Raw genomic sequence first — 23,015 nt, 5'->3', positions numbered from 1 at the left:
GAGCAGCCTTCTGGAGCACATATGAGTGATTTCCTTTCCTCTCCTTATCTAGAGAAGTTCTAAAAAATCAATCTTTTGACCCATTCCTTGGTCTTTGCTCTGGTCATCAGCTCACTTTCAGAGAACCATCTTCAATTTGCCATACTTTTCCCAGAAGCCCAAAATGAAGCATCTGTGCTTTGACTGACAATTCCTCTAGCTAATCGTGACATCTCTATTTGACGGGAATATCCCCTGAAAGTTCTTCCTCAAAGATAGAAAAATGAAATAAAAAGGAAGAACAATTTCTTTTCCACCGAACAGAGTAACAGTATATTAAAAAATACAGAATAAATTTTTGACATAGTATTAAATAAAATATGATAAGAAATTACTCCCAAAACACTCCTTTGTTTGTTATAGTTCAATCTGGAAATCTACGCCTGGCCTACCAGTTCAATGTTTCTGGCAGGATGACTTCCTTATGCATTGCAAGTATCTTTTGATTAAAGTAGTTCAGTTAAAATAACTGGGTGAGAGACTTTCCTTTCTAAGGTAGAGTTTTCTCTTATGTGAGCAATCTGAAAGCTCCCCGGAGAGGTGGCAACCGTGAATTACAAGAGTGAGTTGAAGCTTCTCTTAAAATATCTCTCACATCCCAACTAACCAACTGGGGCTTACAGCAAAGTGTAAGACAATATAGACATACTATGTTATAGCATTGCAGCATGAACTGATTATTTTAAACAGCTTCTATTTTTTAGAGAAATATTCAGCTAGCACAGTCAGAAAGTGAGAATCAGGCTAATCCTTTAGATTCTGAGCCAGGGGACATAAAGTACAAAAGACGAAGTAAGTCGAAAAAGGCTGTCACCAAAATATTTCCTCTAGTGGTAACAGTCTAATAAGATAAATTATCAACATTAATTCTTTTGTCTTAGTAGTTAAGATATAGATAAATCCATTCTCCCCTGATTCATATTTGTTTGCTCCATTCAACTTAGCAATTCTAAGATTTACGCTACTGTATCATGGCTTCAGTTAAAAAAGAAGTGGCATTTGATTTGAAGCAAGTAGTTCAACAAAAATATTTGTTTGAGGGACTGCCACAAAGAGGAGGTCAAATTATTCTCCGAAGCACCAGAGGGCAGGACAAGAAATAATGGCTGGAAACTGATCAAAGGGAGAACAACCTGGAATTAAGGGAGAAACTTCCTAACAGTAAGGACAGTTAACCAGTAGAACAGCTTGTTTTCAAAAAGTGATGGGTACTCCATCACTGGAAGTTTTTAAGAAGAGACTGGATAGCCACTTGTCTCAGATTGCATAGGTTCTCCTACTTGAGCAGGTGGCTGGATTAGAAGTTCTCCAAGGTCTCTTCCAGCTGTATTCTATTCTATTCTATTCTATTCTATTCTATTCTATTCTATCAGTATAAACCAATCGAATAATTGTAGCAGCATAGGAGTTTTAAACTTAGAGAGATATATTTGGTAACAAAATTTAGATTGAGCACAATAGGATGATTCAGTATGAAAGAAACCTAGTGGCACATTAAAAATGCATTTCTCTAGTCCTTTAAAAAAAACCTTGATGTTTAAAATAGCTTCTAGTTTCATTGCAATATATCTTATCAGGACTCTTTCACACCTGACTTTTCTTTCCTTCCCAGAGACCAATGCAATTGTGGAAAGGCATGAAAAACATCTGCATTGTATTATACATCAAACATATACAAATCCATTTTTGCACTCTACGCATATGGTAGGAAATTAGAAACTGGCAACATTTTTTTTTCAACAGAATAGCTGCATTATTCAATCATGATAGCAAACACAATTTTCCCGCATAAGAAAAATCATGTAGATAGAAAAAGTAATGTTCCTCGCAGAGAAGTAAGGACCTACGAGACATTAGGAAACTCTAAAAAAATTAATTTCCATGAACATCTGGGGAAGTGACAGTAATTAAATTGATGCACACTCAATTACATGTGAGGATAGCAGGTGTATCTACAATTTTGCTTCTTCAATCTGATTTTGTTTTAGAAATCAAATTATCAGTATACAAAAGCTTGAGCCTGAAAGTCATAAAGAGCCACACTTACAATGTATTTCTCATGCTTCAGAAGAAAGTCCTTCAGAAAAAGCATATTGATTTATTTACAGGTAACAGATTCCAGGAAGAACAACATTTTTCTTTCTTCAATTTCCCACTGTACAACCCTTAGATGCCTTCTTGTGTTTGACTTTAGTATCTGAATGCTACAATATAACTGGTTTAAGCATGATTTATTAAATTTCCATTAACTAAGCCATAAATCATGATGTAAAGCATTCTAGATTAATCTATACATTTAAGATTAATCTGCAAATCCTGTAGCCTCAAATGGCTTGGAACTATAGGTTTGAAGGAACATCTCTTTCCATATGTTCCTGCCTGATAACAGCTTCCTCGCAAGAGCAGTTCTAGCAGGAATGGTTTCCTCTTATCTTTGCTATCAGTTTGGAACCGGGAGCTCATACACGGCCCTTCTGCATATGCGCAAAACCTTATGCGCATGTGCAGAACATCATTGATGACATCTGGGTGGGTGGGTGGAACCTCCCACCGCCATAGCTACCGGTTCGCCCGAACTGGGGCGAACCAGCAGAATACCACCTCTGGGTTCTAGGTTTCTCTTCTCATCACGTATCATGAATGACACCAAGGAGCAAATCTTCTTGGTGATTGCTCCCCAGTTCTTGAATGCTCTTTGCCCTTAGTCTTGCTTGGTTGTTATTTTATTATCTTTCCAGCATTACTTTTTTTTTTGAACCCTGGTTTTTCAAAAGATTAATATTTCAATTTGGTAGGTGGAAAGTATTCTCCTGAAGTACTGCAAGGAGACAATGTAACTCTAACCTTTTATTAACGTAGCTGACAACGAACAAAGTAACGAACTTAACTGCCAGCCTTTTATATGTGGCTGTCAAACTGTTCGCCAATAGGAAGCCTGTCTAACATTCCATGAGCTGCACTCAGGTTAGATTCAACGGATTAACGTTGCCCCTTGATTGGCAAGTCTTTCTCTCAACCTCAGTACATAGCAGTAGGTTACCACAAAGCTATTTTGCCTATTCTGTATGTTTGTACTGTTTATAAATCATCTTTTTAAATCACTGCTTTATATATTGTCTTTTGACGTCACTAGTTTATTTAAATTGTGACTTGAGAGAGAGTTGCAAGCCAATGAGAACAGTATGTGCATTTTGAAAACAATGAGTAAATTTAAGGACATGTTTATGAAGCACGATGGCTGGATTCACAGAAGATGCTAATCCTCAAAGAAGTCAAGAGTGGTTTGGTTTATACAGTACTACACGTAAATCCACCATCTATGAAGAAACATCCATTGGCACTTTTGCATTTGCACAACCTTCTTTCTAAAATGCCTTCCACAAGAAATTTCAAAAGGTTTACAGTAGTGTCCAGAGATCATAGTCAAAAGTGGAGATGGTGGCCATGATGGTGTGATCAAAATGACATTTGTTTTTTATGTTTATTGCACTATTACCATATCCCATCTTCCCTTTTTTTTAGCCATAACCAGCAGATACCACTGAAGGCAAATATTCTGCTTTACCAATCTTAATACTAAGTACTTTCTAAACTTTAGGACAATGGTCCCCAATCTTTCCAGTTTTGCAGACTGGTAGGGAAAGGGGAGAGGGATTTGTTCCATGCCAGTGGTGGGTGGATGAGCATTCATGCACAGCTTCCACAGCACAGTTCCAAACAGGCCATTATCCCTGTATTAGGTGATGGCTCAGGGGTTGGAGACCCCTACTTTATGGAATCCAAGGAGTTTTCAATCTTATTTATGCCTTCCTTGAGATTTTCTGCCATCTCTATATATTGAACATACAATATTATACAATATTATCATTAGATGCAGGTTGGTGTAGTGGTTAAGGCACCAGGCTAGAAACTGGGAGGCTGTGAACTGTGAGCACAAAGATGACACAAAACTTGTCAGACTCCCTAACCACCTTGCCCAAGTGTGCCAGCTGATCACCCAAATCCTTGCAACTCTGAGCTTCTCTTCTTCCCTTGTTAACAATAGAGACTGGAATGCCAGCTGAGCACAGTGGCTGCAGAAAATATCATTGTGTTTTCTTACTTTTACCTCTTACTTATCAGTGGGTTTTCTTCCTTAACTTAGAACTTTTTCTATTATTCTTTGTACCATCTTAGGTTGCTTTTTATTATGCTAATGATTCCCTTTTCTTTTCCCTAGTTCTGCCTTCATATGTGCTTCTTGTCTCTCTTCTGTCCTGTGCATATGTGTAGTTGTGTGTGCCTGTCTCACATACCAACAGCTTTTAGATCTTTCTCAAACCCAATGTTTCATGTCTTCCCTTTCTACTCTTAGAAGCAAATTTCCTCCCTTCTATATCTTTGTTTCCTTACTGGGTCTGTACCAAAGCCCCTTATTTCTGCTGGCAATATCTATATATTGTTAAAATTCTCATGTCTGTTTGTTTGCTACTTTCAGTTAGGCAAAACTGGAAGATACAGGGCAAGAATTGTTGAACCAAGGTAACTCACACGGACAAATTTAAAGAATGACAGGAGCCACGATTCCAGGATTAAAATTCCGGAAAGGTTCTGGTCATTGCAGCTGTTGATTACACTTTCCAGAAACCCATAGATTGCATAGCACAAGGGAAGATGGAAGGGCCATATCCCGATCCTCTTTCTTGCCGCCTTCTGCACCCATTCAGCTGGTCAACAGTGAGTGGCAATCAACTGCTTTGAAATAAAAAATGAAATATCTAAATGATGGTGGGCAGTGAAAAAAGGACAAGGTGGCAACTCTGATACCTGCTGGTGAGGAAGGCCTGGCTTGAGGAAAACAAGGGATGAGCCCCCATCCTCCACGGAAGGAGGGGACCCTTGGGGAACACCAAGAAAAGGAACAGGGGTGTTTGTTTCCCCTGTTCCATGGATCATATGGGGAAGAGGAAGGCATGATTTCCAACACATCCTACCAGCTTCCCTCAAGCTATGTCAACAGGATACTTGAAAGAAGCTGGAAATATCTCCCACTGCTTTTTTTGCCCACCTGTGGTCATTTTTTCTGTTTAGGTAAGGAAATATCTATGAAAGAATGAGCCAATTGGACACAGCTTGTCTAGCTTATTTATTTCCTACACAATCCAAGATTACCACATCCTATGCTGCTAATCTTCCACCCACTATAGTCCTGTACAAAGTCACAAGTTAGTTGTCATACTATAGTTTCAATATACTGTATTTCAGAGGTGGTATTCATCCAGTCCGGACTGGCTTGCCAGAACTGGTAGCGGAAATCATGGGCAGGTGGGCCCACCCATCATGGCTCTATGCCATCCTATTTAGGGGTGGGCTTATGAGGCTGGTCTTATGCGCGGAAGGCACGCACGCGAGAAAAGCACATGTGCAGCCAGCCAGGATCATGCATGGAAGTAGGCGGGCACGCATGCAGTGAACCAGTGGTAACAAAATGTGAAACCCACAACTGCTGTATTTATTTCCAAACTCTCCTGCATCTTTCTGGATTACATATATTTATTCAGAAATACACTCATGCTCCACCAGAACTTAATCTGTATTCTACCAAGCAATGGTCCCTGCCAAATACCATGAGATTCCCTTCACAGCTCTTGGCATGAAAAGAATCCCATCCAGCTACGGAATTATGAGGGCCCAGAAATGTGTAATCCCTGGTATTTGTTCACGCTATCTGGCTATTCTGTCTAAACTAATGCTAAGATGAAGTTTATGTCTGTCACGATGTTAAAAAGTTTGCTAAGCCTGAACTGCCTAAACTGACACTCAAGAGTTAAACTAAGAAAGCTTTATTGCGCAGGTCATAAAACAAAAAAGGGTTCTTATCTGAAAGTGATTTATTGCGCACGCGTTACACATTCCAAAATTCCTCTCTTCTTTGTTCGGCAGCCAACTTTGGCAAACGTAGCTTTCATTATCAAAATGTAACCAATTAGTTATTTTCTGTTTCATCTACTTTTATTATTTTATTATTAAAGTTTGTTTATTAATTAGAATATTTTCTTAAAGAGTATTTCTTTTCTAAATATCTCAAAAGATATGCAGAAGGGAATCAGCCACGGTCCATCGATCTCTAACAGGGTGTTTTTTCCCCTGACAACTTGGTAGCAGAGTTTTGGCTTTTGATGATACCAGCTGAGATGGTTACAATTTATGGCTGTATTTTCCCTTCATGCTATCTAAAGATAACCGACTAAGCCTAATTAGCAATGTCGGAGAAAAAGAAAAAAAAGAAAAAGAAAGATGGGGCGAGCACAGATGGATCAGCTTCCTCTGACAAGGAGGCTCCCTCGGACACAGAGAAGCAAGATCAAAACGTGCTTCAGGAACAACAAATTCCTTCAGGTGCCGAGCCAAATATGGGAGAAGGAGCTACAGGACGCGACATCCACGAAACGAGGTCAGTGGTTCCTCCTTCTAAAATATCTCCAGGAGATTATGAATTTTTGGGGGCCAAGCCAAAACTTCCCACTCTGCCAGAGCCACTCCATTCCCAGACCCTCGCAGATTATCAAACGATTGATGAATGGCAACTGCCGGCACAGAAAATATCCTCCCACGCAGAAAGCAGATTTTATAACATCTCCCCAGATGGTGAGCAAGAAATGCAAAGCTATCTAGATCAAATAGAACTGTTTGAAAAATATGCTAGGGAGGCGAGAGTGTGTTTTGAAGAGATAAGGCGAAGTAGAAGAAGCTCCCCCACTCCCAAAAAGTCTGAGGACGCCATCTTGTCTTCTTCAAAACAACAGCCTAAGACACACCCCACAGAGTTCATTGGTCAATTAGAACAAAGAGACATGTACACGTCACCGAGGTCACGTGGTCCCTTTGAGTCGACTGAACTTCCGCATACGTATAGAAAGGAGAGGCAGCCAAAAAGTGAAGCTGCACTGCCATCTGCTGGCGGAGAAAAATTATTACAGCAAAAGATTAAGCAATTGGACCAGATTTTCAGAGATATGTCTATGAGTCCTTTAGAAGCCAAAACTTTGTCTCCAAAGGTTAAGTCTTCAACACCACCTGGCGGTGTGGAATTCTCCCTAGATGGAAAAAGGCAAAGCCAAAGGCAAATTCGAGGAAGCCAATTTGATGTTGCCACGCAAAGGCCAATGATGCAACCCCAGCATCCCCTGGTTCAACAACCAGCTTTGCAACCAGAGCAACAAATTGTTCCTCAGCAGGTATTCACAGTCACCCCCTTGACTGGTGAGTCCAAATTAAAGGAGTCAGGAGAGAATTATAAAGCCTGGGTCAGTGAAATTGCGCTCTTGCTTCGAAGAGAAGGCACACATTCCATGGTTTTTAATCCTCCCCGTCAGCCCTGGACACCTGCGATAAGAGATCTCGAAAACAGAGCTATCACGACTTTACTCATGTCAATGGAAATTGAGATCCAAGGTATCTTTCCACCTGATGCAACTGCCCAAGAAATATGGGCTATTTTGGAAGATTGCTACAGGCCCGTTTCAATTGAATCCTCATGTTTGCTCATGTCTGAGTTCCATGGTTCGAAGTTGAAACCTGGTGAACGAATTGGTGGACATTTGACCAAACTGAAAAGAATGAGAAGTGAATTGAGACAAAATGGCCATGTAATCGATGATATCCAAATGATTAGCATCATCATTAACTCATTGAATTATGAATGGAAAGATGCTGTTGCAAAGATTAACTACGTGCCTATTGCTCAACGCACAGTTAACCACGTTTGCAGACTTTTAGTGGAAGACGAAGCTATCAGGTTAGCTACCCCACATCTGCAACGGCCTCCAGCACCAAAGGCTCCAGCCAGACGTCCCTTCCGAGGAAGAGGCTACGCTCCAAGGATGCCAAAATGCTACACCTGCAACCGTGTGGGACATGACACCCGGGATTGTCCCCAACGAGTTCCAGCTCCCGCCACGTACCAGCCCAGAGGAACAGATTCCAGAGGCAGAGGTAGAGGCGGAAGACAAGGTCGTCGTGGTCCAAGGCGTGATCCACAAGCTCCGCTTGCAACACTGGCCATAACCAACGTTCCACAACCTGATCCAAAGTTCGACAGACGTCTTTTGTGGACTTTAGATAGTGGAGCAGCTGTGCACGTTACCCACAGAAGGGAACTTTTCACAGAGATGGGCGAACCAGAGCCCGAGTATCGAGAACTGTATTCCTTCACCAACCACACTTGCAAGGTTATGGGAAAAGGAACTGTTTACATTGAAGAGCTCGATACACACATCCCTGATGTTTATTACATACCTTCAGCAACCAGTAATTTGCTTAGTCAAAGTCACTTGTCTAGAGAGTTAAAGTTCCAGGTTCACCACCTCGAAAAAGCAAGTTACTTAGTTAAAGATGGTGATATTGTTGCTGAAACCATGCTGATTGGTGGTGTTTATTACTTAAAGCCAAAGCCTAAAGGGCAAGCACAGGCAAGTATGCAAACTCCAAAAAGGCACAACGCAAACCCAGAGAGAGTTGTCCCAGAGAGAGAAAGCGTTACTGTGCCAAAGGCTCCTAAAGCCAACAAACAAAGAAAACAGAAACAGATTGCTCAAAGCAAGCCTGAGGGTCCTCATGAAACTGTTAATGTTGAGAATTCACTAACTGGTAAACCTTTGCATTCCAGGTGTATTCACAAGTGGCACAGAAGATTGGGGCATGCCAGTTTCCGTGTTCTTAGAAAGATGCCGGAGTTCGCAAAAGGTTTGGATCTAAAGGGGTGTGAGGTGTTTTTGGATTGTGCGGTTTGCAAAAAGGCTAAATCCAAGGCGGCTGCAATTCCCAAACACGCTACACGCCGGTCAACACGCATTTTTGATTTGGTACACACTGACATAGTGGGTCCTTTCCCACCAACACTTGGTGGCAGAAAGTATTTTTTAACAATTGTAGATAATCATTCTAGATATGGATTTGTATATCCTATGAGAGAGAAATCTGAGACCTTTCAGATCTTTAAAGACTTTGCAGCGTTTGTTTCTACACAATACCAAGTTCGCATCGCTAGAATCCAGAGTGACCGTGGTGCAGAATTCATGTCTCAGCGTTTCCAGGACTGGATGCGTAAGAATGGAATTCTTCATCAGACATCTGCTCCATATACACCGGCTCATAACGGAGTCGTAGAAAGAAGACAAGGGGTTCTACAAACCATGATGCGTTGTCTTCTAGAAGATGCCAATCTCAGTAACGCATACTGGGGTGAAGCAATCAAATATGCAAATTACATTGTCAACCGTACTTGGAGCAGTGTAATCAATCAAACTCCTTTCTACATGCTGTATGGCTACAAGCCTAATCTCAAGAACCTCCATATTTTTGGTTCATATGCTATGGTAAACACTCCTATAACTCAAGGACCAAAGAGACTAAGATTTATGGGTATTGATGATAATTCAAAATGGTACAAATTCATTGATACTAAACATGTGATTGTCATTTCACAATCTGCTAATTTTGAGGAAGACATTGACTGGTCCAGGATTCATTCCAATGATCCTGAAGTTTATTTTCCTAGAGATGGTGTTCCAGATGCCACGCAGCCTGATGACAATTCGCAGGCAGATATTCCTTCTACCAGTTCTTCACAACCTGATGTTCCGTCTTCTCAAGCCGCGGATGCTGATGCTAGCGACGAACGTGAGGACGAGGATGATGATGAAGAAGAAGAAGAAGACTGGACTGATGTTCCTAGACGCTCCAAGAGGGCCACAAAAGGAATCCCTCCACAACGTTATTCATGGCAACTGACAAAAACACCAGAACCTTTGATTTGCAACGTTACTCTTCCTCCAGAGACATTCACACAAATCAAACAGCTTCCTGATTCAGAACAAGACAAATGGTATGATGCAATGCAGGATGAAATGGACAGTTTGAAGAAACTTAATGTATTCACACCTGCAAAACCTCCAGCAAACAAGAAAGTCATTGGCACCCGATGGGTCTACAGAATCAAGAAGAAACCGAATGGTGAGTCTTTATACAAAGCCAGACTTGTAGCTCAGGGTTTCGCTCAACGTTATCCTGAGGACTACACAAACACTTACTCACCAACAGTCAGAACTGAAAGTGTAAAAATTGCTTTAACCACTGCAACTATTCTTGGTTTAGAAGTTTTCCAATTTGATGTGGACACAGCTTATCTACATGCAGACCTAGATGAAGAGATCTACGTGAGAAGCCCTCCAGGATTCCGAAAGCAAGAAGGGGATACCTGGTTCCTGAACAAAAGTCTTTATGGTCTGAAACAGTCAGGTTTAATGTGGTATTTATGTCTTACTGACAAACTAAATTCAATGGGCTTTATTAAGTCCGAAACTGATGAATGCGTGTTCACAAAAAGATCTAACAATGCATATGAGATAATTCTTGTTTATGTTGATGATATTGTTTATATTGGTCCAAATAAGAAAATGAGTGAGATTTTTGCCAAAAGTTTGCAGAGATACTTCACACTAAAATCTTTAGGACACATTAGCACTTATTTAGGTGTTCAAATTGAAAAGACACAGAAGGGGTTTAGTCTTTCACAAGAGGAGAAAATTGACCACATTCTACATCATTGCAACATGAAAGATGCTAGCACAACAAAGACACCCATGCAAACAGATTTTCACAACTTAACACATGAACTAAGTCCTGAGTTCGAGGATCAAACACTTTATCGTTCAGTCATTGGTTCACTATTATACATTAGTAGTTGGACCAGACCTGACATCGCACTTAGTGTTAATCTTTTATCACGACACGTAGGTAAGGCAACACAATTTCATTGGTCATGCATTAAGAAGTTGTTGAAATACCTAAAACACACTAAGCACATGAAGTTATTGCTAGAACCAACACACACTGATCAACCAAAGTTGATTTGTTTTGCCGACGCCGACTGGGCGAGCGACAAGAAGTCACGCAAAAGCACTTCTGGTTACATGATGTTCCTAAATGGTTGTCCTGTTTACTGGCAAGTGAGAAAACAGAGTTTTGTTTCATGTTCATCTACTGAAGCTGAATATGCTTGTGTTTCAGATGCTTGTAATTCTCTAACGTGGTTTGATGCTTTGATCACAGATATCTGGACACGTCCGATTCGACCAATCACCGTGATGGAAGATAATGTATCTGTTGTTTATATTTCTGAGTCACATTTTACAGGTTCTAGGTCCAGACACATTGACATTCGTTATCAAAACACAAAGCAATTAGTTAAGCAAGGTTTTGTTAAATTGCAATATGTTTCTACACATGATCAGATCGCAGACATGCTTAACAAACCACTCGCCGCAAATCAACACGAGTATCTGCGAAAGAAGATGTGCCTTAATTGATGATTTGATGACGTCAGCCCAGACTAGCAAAAGAAGGGGTGTCACGATGTTAAAAAGTTTGCTAAGCCTGAACTGCCTAAACTGACACTCAAGAGTTAAACTAAGAAAGCTTTATTGCGCAGGTCATAAAACAAAAAAGGGTTCTTATCTGAAAGTGATTTATTGCGCACGCGTTACACATTCCAAAATTCCTCTCTTCTTTGTTCGGCAGCCAACTTTGGCAAACGTAGCTTTCATTATCAAAATGTAACCAATTAGTTATTTTCTGTTTCATCTACTTTTATTATTTTATTATTAAAGTTTGTTTATTAATTAGAATATTTTCTTAAAGAGTATTTCTTTTCTAAATATCTCAAAAGATATGCAGAAGGGAATCAGCCACGGTCCATCGATCTCTAACAGGGTGTTTTTTCCCCTGACAATGTCAACCATTTTTGATCAATTTGATGGAAAATAATGTACTTTGATTTTCCATCTCCAGGAACAGGTTGGTGAGATGATTTCGGCTACCATGTGGATTTTCCTGGGTTAGGAGGGGGTCTGGAAATTGTACATGAGCAAACTCTACAGGGATCTGCAGATTTTCATGTTCCAACTATATCTCAAGTAAAGATGTTATAATACTGAAGACTGATAGAAAAAAGTGTAATACAGAAAAAGAAATAAAACATAGCCTGCTCTCTTAGTCATTGCTCAACAAGGTAAGCTTAAAATTTCTTTGAATGCATGCATACAGAATACTTTTGCTTTCCTTAACTTTTTTTAAAAAAATATAATTGGTAGATATAGAAATAAAAGATAAGAAAAATAAGAACTTTAACACACACACAAATATCCACATGCTGTTTCCTATTTTCAAACATAACATTTTAAAAGTTGTACCATTTGTTTCTACAAACTTGCCCTTCTCTGAATTATGTTAACCTTTAAGAAAATAAGTCACTTTTACAAGCAATGTTTATCCCACTATTTTTCTATACTCATCTCTATATTTAGCACTTTTACCGCTTCAAATGTTGTACAATATTTAACTTAACTGCTGTTAGTAAGATTGACATAAATTGTGAATATACATGCTGTAGTTTCTATCAACTACAAGGTGAACACTTGCTGGTAATTGGAAAATCTGATGTTTCTTAAATAGTATACATAATGCTCCCTTCAAAAATAATGTAATATCAGTTCATGACCAAACAGGGGGAAACCTCTACTTTGGATGATTGACATTTCCATCAATAATACTGATCTTCACTATGAATTTTATTTCATTTACCTGGCTGAATTGCCACTTTTAGAAGCACCTCATTAGGAACGCCAAAAGCATTTTGAGAATGAGATTTAAAATAAGCCTCACTCACAAAGATCATATTCAGGAAATTGGAGGACAAATTTTGGCATGTTATTCAATAGATTACTAATGAAATACAAATGGGTCAAGCCATGCCTTTATAGCAGGTTTAGAATTGTAGAGTTTACTGTGAAAAATGAAACTTATTGGAAGCTTATTGATTCATTTTTCTTGAGGATCAGCAGTAATCTTTTCCTTTCGTGGCATCATCTATTTTCATGATTTAGAGCTGTTTCTAGGGGATAAACCTATTCAATATCTCCATCTCCTGCACATATACACATTCAAGGGGCCTAGAATTCAGACTCAAACTACTTTCTCTTGGCTGATAAAGTAAACAATCTGATAAGGCACTACTCCTTAGACTTGGCATAAAAATACAATAATGAATAAGATAAATATTTTTACTGCCATTTCATGATGCTTCTAATCTGAGGGAGGCAGCCACTTCATCTTAGGAAATGATGATGGATCTTAACTCGGGACCTAGTTACCTGCGGGATCGCATTCTACCCCACACATCCCTGCGACCAATCCGCTCTCACAGAGAGGGACTCCTCCAGGTACCTTCCGCTAAGCAGTGCGGGCGGGCGGTGCCTAGGAATAGGGCCTTCTCTGTGATGGGTCCAACCCTCTGGAACGACCTCACCCCCGATATTAGAACCACCTTGGACCTCCGCTCCTTCCGCAAGAAACTCAAGACCCACCTGTTTCGACTAGCCGGCCTGGCCTAATTGTAATTGTAATTGTACTTACAGGTAACACCCACTACTGACCTTCCTGGATGGCTTTTTAAATTTTAAATTTTGGGGTTTTAAATTGGTTTTTAGAATTGTTTTTAATTATTTAATTAGTTTGGGTTGTATATACAGATGGTATGTTTGCGTTGTTTTGTCTGGTGTTTTATGTTATGTTTTGTTGTTTTATACACGAACAGTCTGTACACCGCCCCGAGTCCTTACGGGGAGAGGGGGCGGTCTATAAATTTAATAAACCTAAACCTAACCTAAACCTTAACAATTTTCTATTTTCTTAATTAAGAACATTGGCTCTTGTAAAGTCATGTACCAAAACGAAGGTTGCAGATTAACAGATAAACTTTATGGTAAAAAAATAGAAACGTGTAACAGTGGAATATCTTCATCAGATTCCATTTTGAGCCCAGAAAGACTGCCTGTGGATACTCAACAGATATTAAGCAATTTTTGTCACCGTACAACTTAAATGTTAACATTCCAGCTGCTTTACTAAGACCCCTCTATGAGGCCACCCTGTGATTTCTTACATAAATTCTATGCATTGTTTAAAGATCTGTCAAATCTATCACGCACATAATTTAATAAAATTAGTCAGTTATTTGCAATCTGCCTTTCAGTGATGCCAAATGTCTGGACCGATATTTCCTTAGGTACTTTGATTTTGTATAAAAATATTTAGCATTTTATTATAAGGATACAAATCATTCTACTCATGGGTTCAGCTGTTAAACACTGCATCCGCTTTGGGCCAAGGGAAATTGAATCAGACGTTGGACCTCTCTGTTTATATATTTGCACTGATTTTTCTGCTAAGCAACCATAAGAGATAAAATAAAACAATTAAACTTGACATTTAAGACATTAAAATAAAACATTGGAATTAACTTAGATATACAAGTTGAAAATCCTCTACAGCTGTAGAAAATCTAAATACTTTTTCAAAGAAATAAAAGGGATCCAAACATGGGTGTGCCATTGTGCTCCAAGCTAAAACCCTTTTTGAGCATGTATATAGCATTCTGGTACATGTAAATAAAAGGGATATGGCTTAGGTCACAATTGCTCACCATTGCTTTTGTCAGTTTGGTTCCTTCCCCTTTACCCCTTCTGCACAATTATAGTTTAGAAGAGCGTGCATGCCAGAATTTGAAGAATATTCTTTACTGCATCCTCAAGAAAAACACTTCAGAAAAATGTCTTGAAAGGATTTTTCTGAAGATATTGTTCTGTATTGTCTATAATACTCAGTAGAGACTCTCCATGGACACAAATTGGCCTATTGTTACCAACTGTTATCTTTTATTCTGGTACCTCCAGTTCTCTATATTACTATGAATTTGTGCCAGAAGTGAAGATTGTATAAAAATGTATGTAATATGTGTATGATCTTCCCAATTCTAGTGCCCAAACTGGACAAATCTGTCTTAATTTTGATTCTCAATCTATCATTACTATTTCCAGACTCAGTTGTTCTAGTCCTGTGCCTTCTTAAAATAGGTGGGACAATGTACTTTTCTTCTGTCGATATAGCAAAGACATTTTAACATTTCAAAGTTCTGGAGACAGCAAGCTTCTTTATTGTGATATAGTGGCTAAGTATATGAACTGGAAGATCTGTGGTTCAAAGCTAGCTGCTTTAACCTTCCTCTGTGAACTTCTCAGCTACATCAGATTGGTCGTCATGGGAAATGGGATGACAGCAGTGGTGAAATTCAAAATTGTTTACTACCTGTTCTGTGTGTCTGGCTTGATGGGCGTGGCAGGGGAAGGATACTGCAAAATCTCCATTCCCACCGCACTCTGGGGCCAGCCAGAGGGGGTAGTTGCCAATTCTCCAAACTACTCAAAATTTCTGCTACCGGTTCTCCAGAAACTGTCAGAATCTGCTGAATTTCACTCCTGGATGACAGGCTTTGATCAATTCCAATAGGACTTTTATTTTTGAATCAAAACTCAAACGTATTTTATCAGTTTATTGGGTAATTTCAAACAGAGATAGAACACTTTGACTTTATAAGCATGTTCACAGCCTTTGGCTCCTTAGTCACGTCTAACTGCTTTCTATGGGCAAGCTGAAATATTTAGAATGACTTCATTTGGAAAGAAGCTATGAGTGTGCCAATATGAAAAAAAATATCTATATCTGGTAATAATATCTGGTAAGGCCACACTTGGAATACTGCATTCAGTTCTGGTCGCCACGATGTAAAAAAGATGTGGAGACTCTAGAAAGAGTGCAGAGAAGAGCAACAAAGATGATTAGGGGACTGGAGACTAAAACATATGAAGAACGGTTGCAGGAACTAGGTATGTGTAGCTTAAGAGAAAGAAGGACTAGGGGAGACATGATAGCAGTGTTCCAATATCTCAGGGGTTGCCACAAAGAAGAGGGAGTCAAACTATTCTCCAAGGCACGTGAGGGTAGAACAAGAAGTAATGGGTGGAAACTAATCAAGGAGAGAAGCAACTTAGAACTGAGGAGAAACTTCCTGACAGTTAGAACAATTAATCACTGGAACAGCTTGCCTCCAGAAGTTGTGAATGCCCCAACAGTGGAAGTCTTTAAGATGTTGGATAGCCATCTGTCTGAAACGGTATAGGGTTTCCTGCCTAGGCAGGGGGTTGGACTAGAAGACCTCCAAGGTCCCTTCCAACTCTACTATTGTATTGTATTGTATCTAATCATTAATTGAAGGACCTAAATTACAGCTTTTGATCACTTTTGTTTCAATTGCAAATTGGGCCACTGCACTCATTCAGATTGCCACTAGTGAGTCTTTGTTTCTTATTTTGTTTTTATCCAGTTTTAGATAGTACGCAGCTAAACCAGCATGTGTTTGCCACTGTAGCTGGGAGCTTTTCTGAAGGTTCTTCCACACATGGTGTAAAGGATCCAAATACTCTATTAAATCAGACATAATTACATTATGGTTATGTTTGGACTACATGCTAAATAAAAATGCAGGCTCTGGTTCCTTGGTGGCCATTTGGAATTCAAATGATGCAAAGTATGTGATGTAGGAAAATTATTCTTGCATGTGTTAATTAAACAACCTTTATAATTTCTTGTCATGAGAACACAGCAGAATTCTGTGACATGTTAATATAAGTATATTTTGTCCTAGCACTATGTTTGAAGCTGACAACGATGCCTTATTCACTGAACAACAATAAAACTATAACATGTAAAGGTTCTCTTATTTCAGCCTATTTTGGAACCTTGTTAAAGGTACAGTTTACTTAAGAATCCTATACATACCAGACAAGGAAAATAGATATTCTTTTCACTAGCACACTCTTATTGTAATACTTCCTAACTTAATAATAACAAAATAGATAAACATTTTTAAAATGCATATTCATTTAAAAACATAGAAATCTCATTTTTCTCCATGCCTTGTTGCCTGTGCAAATTGCCTTTTGAATTATACTAGGCATAGTTCAAAATTTTAAATGTTTGTAATCTATATATACTCCTCAAAGATTTATCCTGGATTGCTGGCTGCCAAGACTTAAGAGACCAGTAACTCACTGTATGGATATACAAAGCAAAAAAAAAAAATCCTTAGACCCCATTGTTTTGATAAAGTCATAAGATGCAGCATCTATCACAGCATCCTAAAGATTGGGATGGACAAGAAAAAAGAAAATATCACTTTTTCTCTCTTTGCCATTGTCTTAGAAAAATTGTCTCTTAAAAGGTTCAATGTGCATTTTGAGGAAAATCTTCAGTGATGGAATCTATTGTCAACAGTTCCAAAAACATGAATGACAGAATCCACTGAAAAGGAAAGAAGTAACAAACATCTTTCAGAACCACCAAAAAGTCAGTATTTCTTCCACATATGATCTACATTGTAATTTTTTTTCTTCCTGATGTGGCAAAGTTTTACCTGAAATAGATCATCCAAGACTGATTACATGAAAGATCGTCATATCATAAAGAATATATGTGAAAGAATTGCATTAATTGTCTAATATCATCTTCTAACTAGGGGAATGAAGGGGAGTATGGAAATGGATTCCATTATAGCTTGCTTGCTTATTATTTTACAAATAATTCAATGGATCCAATACACACTCCTCCTCCTCTTTTCTCCACAATGGCCCTGTGAGGTGAGGTGAGCTGTGAGTTGAGCTGAGAGAAATTGACTGGCCAAGATTAACCTAAGGTGGAACTTCAACTGCTACTTCCTAGCTTGGTGCCTTAACCACTAGTCCTAGTTGGTTCTATACTAGCAGTATGACATAATATTGACCATCTCAAGAGTTGCCACTTCAGTGAAAACCAGATTAAAATGACACTTAGCCATGTCTTGATTTCTTTAACTAGAAAACCTAAAAACCCTTTCTGCAAAGATAATATTTGAATAAGGAAAGAGGAAACTTAGATTTGAGAACCTCAGTGGAGCCAAATTTGTACACTGTACTAAGCTCCAACTGATTTTAAACAGTGAACAAAAGTTCATGCTACTTCACAGATAATACTGAGCTATAAGCCATGGTTTATTTATTTATTTATTTATTTATTTTATCAGACTTATTAGTCGCCCCCTCTCCCCACAGGGACTCGGGGCGACGTACACAAGCAACGGTCTACGGACTACAAAGGAGGAGGTAAAAATAAATAAATACAATAATCAGAGAAGTTAAAACCCCAATAAGAATAAAAGTTTAAAAGCTAACATTAACAATTAAAATTAACCAAGGGGTGGAACAGTTGTCGAGATTATGCCAGGCCGGCTAGCCGAAACAGGTGGGTCTTCAGTTTACTGTGGAAGGAGCGGAGATCGGTTGTTGTCCTGATGTCTGGGGGGAGGTCGTTCCAAAGGGTGGGACCCGCCACAGAGAAGGACCTACTCCTGGGCACCGCCCTCTGACAGTCTCTAGAGGACGGCACCCGGAGAAGGCCCTCTCTGTGTGAGCGAATGGGCCGCAGGGATGTATGGGGCAGGACACGATCCCGCAGATATAAACCAGAATGCCTTGATTCACAGTATATATAAAGCCAAAAAAGTAAAGCATCCTTCACAGATAATACTGAGCTATAAGCCATGGTTTATAAACCAGAATGCCTTGATTCACAGTATATATAAAGCCAAAAAGTAAAGCATTCTCGAGTATGAGCCATAGAGCTGACATTATTAGCTGATGATATTGTTATATTTTATGGGAATCGATTATATTGGAAACAAGTAGGAACTTTAGCAAATATTTTTCCAGAGGAACAAACTGGAGACCAGCTAAATGCCACATGATCTGTAAAAAGGGACTTGGAACATGTCCACCCTATCTGACTGATGAGATTATTAGATACCTTCCCCGACAAACACTTCTGCAAGTGATCTGATCCCATGGCATTTAGGGTTTAAAAGATGTGTGCCTATTAAGAAACTGGAAGGTAGTTCAGCTCACTCAATAGTGGTACAATATGAGCAAACTGTGGGTCATCCATAACTGTAAGCTGCCACATTCTGGACCAGTTCTAATTTCCAGATAGTCTTCAACGAGTGTGCCATGATTTCCTTCTACACTTGCTCCTACCAATTTAAGTCCTGCTTCCTTTCATTCTTTAAGATCAGAGTCAGCTATCAATAATGTTAAGCAAATCAAGGGCATTCAAGGACACACAAAAAGCTGGGATTGTTCATTAGTTTCAGCTGAACGTTCAAAAATATCATTCTTTTTTTTTAGCAGTAGCAAATGTAGTCATATACCAGATTCTGAGGGTTGCATGCATGTATGTTCTATCATCTTAGCGTGAGAAAGGTCTAACTTCTCTGCCAAAACAGACGAAAGTTCTGATGCAGTTATAAAGAATAGATACCAGGCGCAAATTCCAAGAGCTTTAGGAAATGTCTACTTATTACTGTGCTGCGTAAGCAAAGCAGACAAACATGTTTACGTAACCTGGGCCAGCAGTTCTATAGTCTCTTTTTCCAGAATGAATTGACAATAGCCAACAACTATGGTAGCATCTGACCTTTATACAAAATATATTTCTTGTATGCTGTTACAAAGTGGGATGACAAGATACTTTTTTTTAAAAAAAGCACAGCTGTTTCCAAAGTTTCCCCCATTAAAAATATTTACAATAGGCTATTACTAATCAGGATGAATTGTATTATATTAACCTTTATTGCAAAATAAAGAATTCAACAAGTTAGCAGCAGATAAAACCAAATAAAATAACATAGTTTACGGCAAGTTCATTGATGCAATTCAAGGGTGTTTGGTTTTACAAACAGTGTAGCAAAAGTTGGCCACACACACACACACTGAATCATACTGGTTGGATAAGAGATGGTTTGGACAGTTCTTTTAATTTACCATAGTCAATCTAGGTAGAGAATTCTTAGCCTTTCTGATCCACACTACTAATTTCAGTCATGTTCTACAAAACCTAGAAAAGAGGTTTTCTGGGTAGAACAAACTGATTTCTAACCTGTGGTTTCCAGTAAACCAACATTATGTTTCCTATAATAAAACTGTACAACAAATGATGGAAATGTGAGACAGTAAATTTGATACTCTATAATATAACCACAAAGTAACATTTATTTAAAACATTAAATAATAATGTCATGGGACCAAACAGATGATATTCCCTGTTTAAAAAGGAAATGTTTTTATGCATACAAGGGACAATTTATTGTTTGTCTTGTGAACCAATTAAACATTCCAAATAAAAGAAAAATGAATGATTTAATATGTTGCTGGTTTTACTTAAAATATATACGTACTAAAAATAAGATTATATCACATCTTTTGTTTTCACAGAAAGTTTTTTTTAAAAAACCATAAAATCCTGTCATGATTTTAAACATCTAAATTCACACTATCATAAAACTGTTTAAATAGTATGACAGAACTTTTGGTAGTCTTAATAATACAGTAGGTGATAGAACAGCTATTAAATGAAGTAAGCAACTTACTTTTTTATATAAAATAAAATAAAATAATGAAATAATGATTTTACAAATCCAGCGACTATTGAATAACAGTCTTTAAAAATTGGAAGGTATTATAACTTTTTAAAAATATACCATAGAGAATATAAAAATCAGATTACGGGCACTAAATCATTCTATTTGTGTGAGTTTTTCCAGCATACTTTAAGAGCAGGCTTAGAGCATTCTCTTATTCTTGTTTTAGAGCTGCAATGAGCAATGAAGACATAGCTGTGTAATAAGAGATTTAAATCTTATGCAGATCAACTAAAATGGCTTGTCCCACAAGGAAAATAAATCAACAAAAATCACTCCATCTCAATAACTATAACCATGCTGGAATGTACATCTCCACTAAAGAGATGGACCTTTGTCAGCAGAATAGAAAGTAATGTTCAATGTAGATGGAAGTTAGTTAAATCTGCAGGAAGTTTTATAGGAAGCACTATAGGTAGTTTTGCTTAACAACCTTGCTTAATAACCTCAAAATTATGACAGATCCCAAAAAACTACTTTTGGCCCAGTTCCAGAGATCTGATGGCTACACATAATCCCATGGTCACATGACTGCATTTTGGATGCTTGGGTTGTCTTTACAGCCTAATGCAGTATTCCATAATTGCATGACCGCTAACAGGGTTTGCTGGTTTCCTGTCTTTTCAGCCAGTTTCTGGAACATAATACCCATAGGAAGAGATGGATTTGCTTAACCTCAGCGTTCATCTATTGTCATGTTCGCTTAATGATGCCACTCAGGAACTCATTAAAAATGAAGTGAACCATATCCCAACCATCCTGGCTATTGAGACTTTATGGAAGTTACTGATGGCACCCACAATTCTCCTTAGGATGTCAATTTAAAACATTTAAATCTTATTTTAGCAAGGACTTACTGGAAATTAAGATATATAGCTTATACATTCTCCATTACAGAGAGCAAAACAGTCATAAAATTATTTGCAGCACGTAACAAATCCATACTTGTCATTTATACAAGCCAAACAAGAAGAACACTTAAAATATAATATAAAGAACTAATGAAAGATTAGTATTCCTGAATACCCTGTTGCATAAAAAACATTCCAAGGATGGAATTAGAATTCATTTGCACATCTGTTATGATTTTAATTTTCTCTCAACGAAAAATTATAGTTATCTGTTTTTTTTTGGGGGGGGGGAACCCACACCAATGATTATTTTTGCATATTTATTTGCATTCATAAGTTGCTTTTTTTAATTCTAAGATACACTGGCTGTAGAATGGCATTGGTTGAAATACTAATCAGTTGGCAGTAAAGAAATATAAATGTTAAAAGCTATGGCTGAATTCAGATCATGTATTAAGAACGCCTGATGTTTATAATATATAAACATTTAGTAACAGCTAAATCAAGAGAGGGCAAAAACAAAAAACGTGAATATATCCCAGTTTTGCAGAATTAAATACTATCATTTAATTGCTTATACATGTTTGCAAAACAAAGAAGAAAACTAGAATATATTTCTAGCAAAAACATCCTGAAAACTTTCTTAAACGAGGGACTGGGGGCAGGGGCAACAGTTAAAGAGCAAACTGGCTCTATATGGTTCACCATAAACTCTCTGAAGTGAAATCATCATCAACCATGGAAGTTACTGGATTACATCCATTAGGGAATACTATTTCGTTCAATCTATCTTGAAAACAAAGCTCTAAAACATGACCCTTCAGTTGATCTTCTGTTCCAGTTTCCAGGGGCATTAATATTTTTGTTCTGAGATCAGCACAAGTTTTGAAACAAAGCATTTTAACAGCCAAGGATCATTAGTTTTGAAACGGCATTAAAGTAGGAAAGATCTGATCATACATATTTACAATACTTGCCATTGCAAACTGCTACAACTTGGCAAAGAGAATCATGTTACTTCAATGGATATTGCCCAAATATGAGATCACTTCACATTCCAGTCAAAAGCAATGCAGTTACTGTAACTTCTCATGTTCCCAGCACTTGAATAATATACGTTAGACAGCAAAAATGTCAGTGCAGGTATGCATGTACTATGCTTCAGTGTCTGGCCATAATAAGGGTTTAAAATTCTCTTTTGTGTAGGAAGGGAGGTAGGGAAAAACTACTAAGGGAAGTAAAGGCTCTTGTGTGCAGTCAATTGGTGCTTTTGGGTGCTGGAGCAAAGAAGAAATAGGGACAAATTAACTCTGAACAGTTTTTTAGTCCCCAGCAAGGAGTACATACAAAATGAATAACTAGATATTGGATTTATCTTTTATTATTTTATTCTAGAATTTTTAATTTTATATTTATTAAGTGTTTTATTTGTTCTGGTCTATGACTAATAAAATTCTGATATCTGATATTGGGTCAAATTTCTGGTTCAGTGGGTATAGCTTCATCTCTAAACTATTTGAGATGCTTAAGAGACCAGGCTATAAATTGGAATGTCATCAGTTTTAATCCCATCTTCAACATGAAGTCAACATTTGAGCGACCTTATGCCAGTCACTCTCAGTCGTAAGGTGGTGGCAGCGGCCAGCCACTTCCTGAAAAACCTTCCCAAGAAAACTGCAGGGAAT

This window comes from Natrix helvetica (genome assembly GCF_964273705.1).
Source record: "Natrix helvetica genome assembly, chromosome: 3".
Lineage (NCBI taxonomy): Eukaryota > Metazoa > Chordata > Lepidosauria > Squamata > Natricidae > Natrix > Natrix helvetica.
This window is presented reverse-complemented; position numbering follows the sequence as displayed.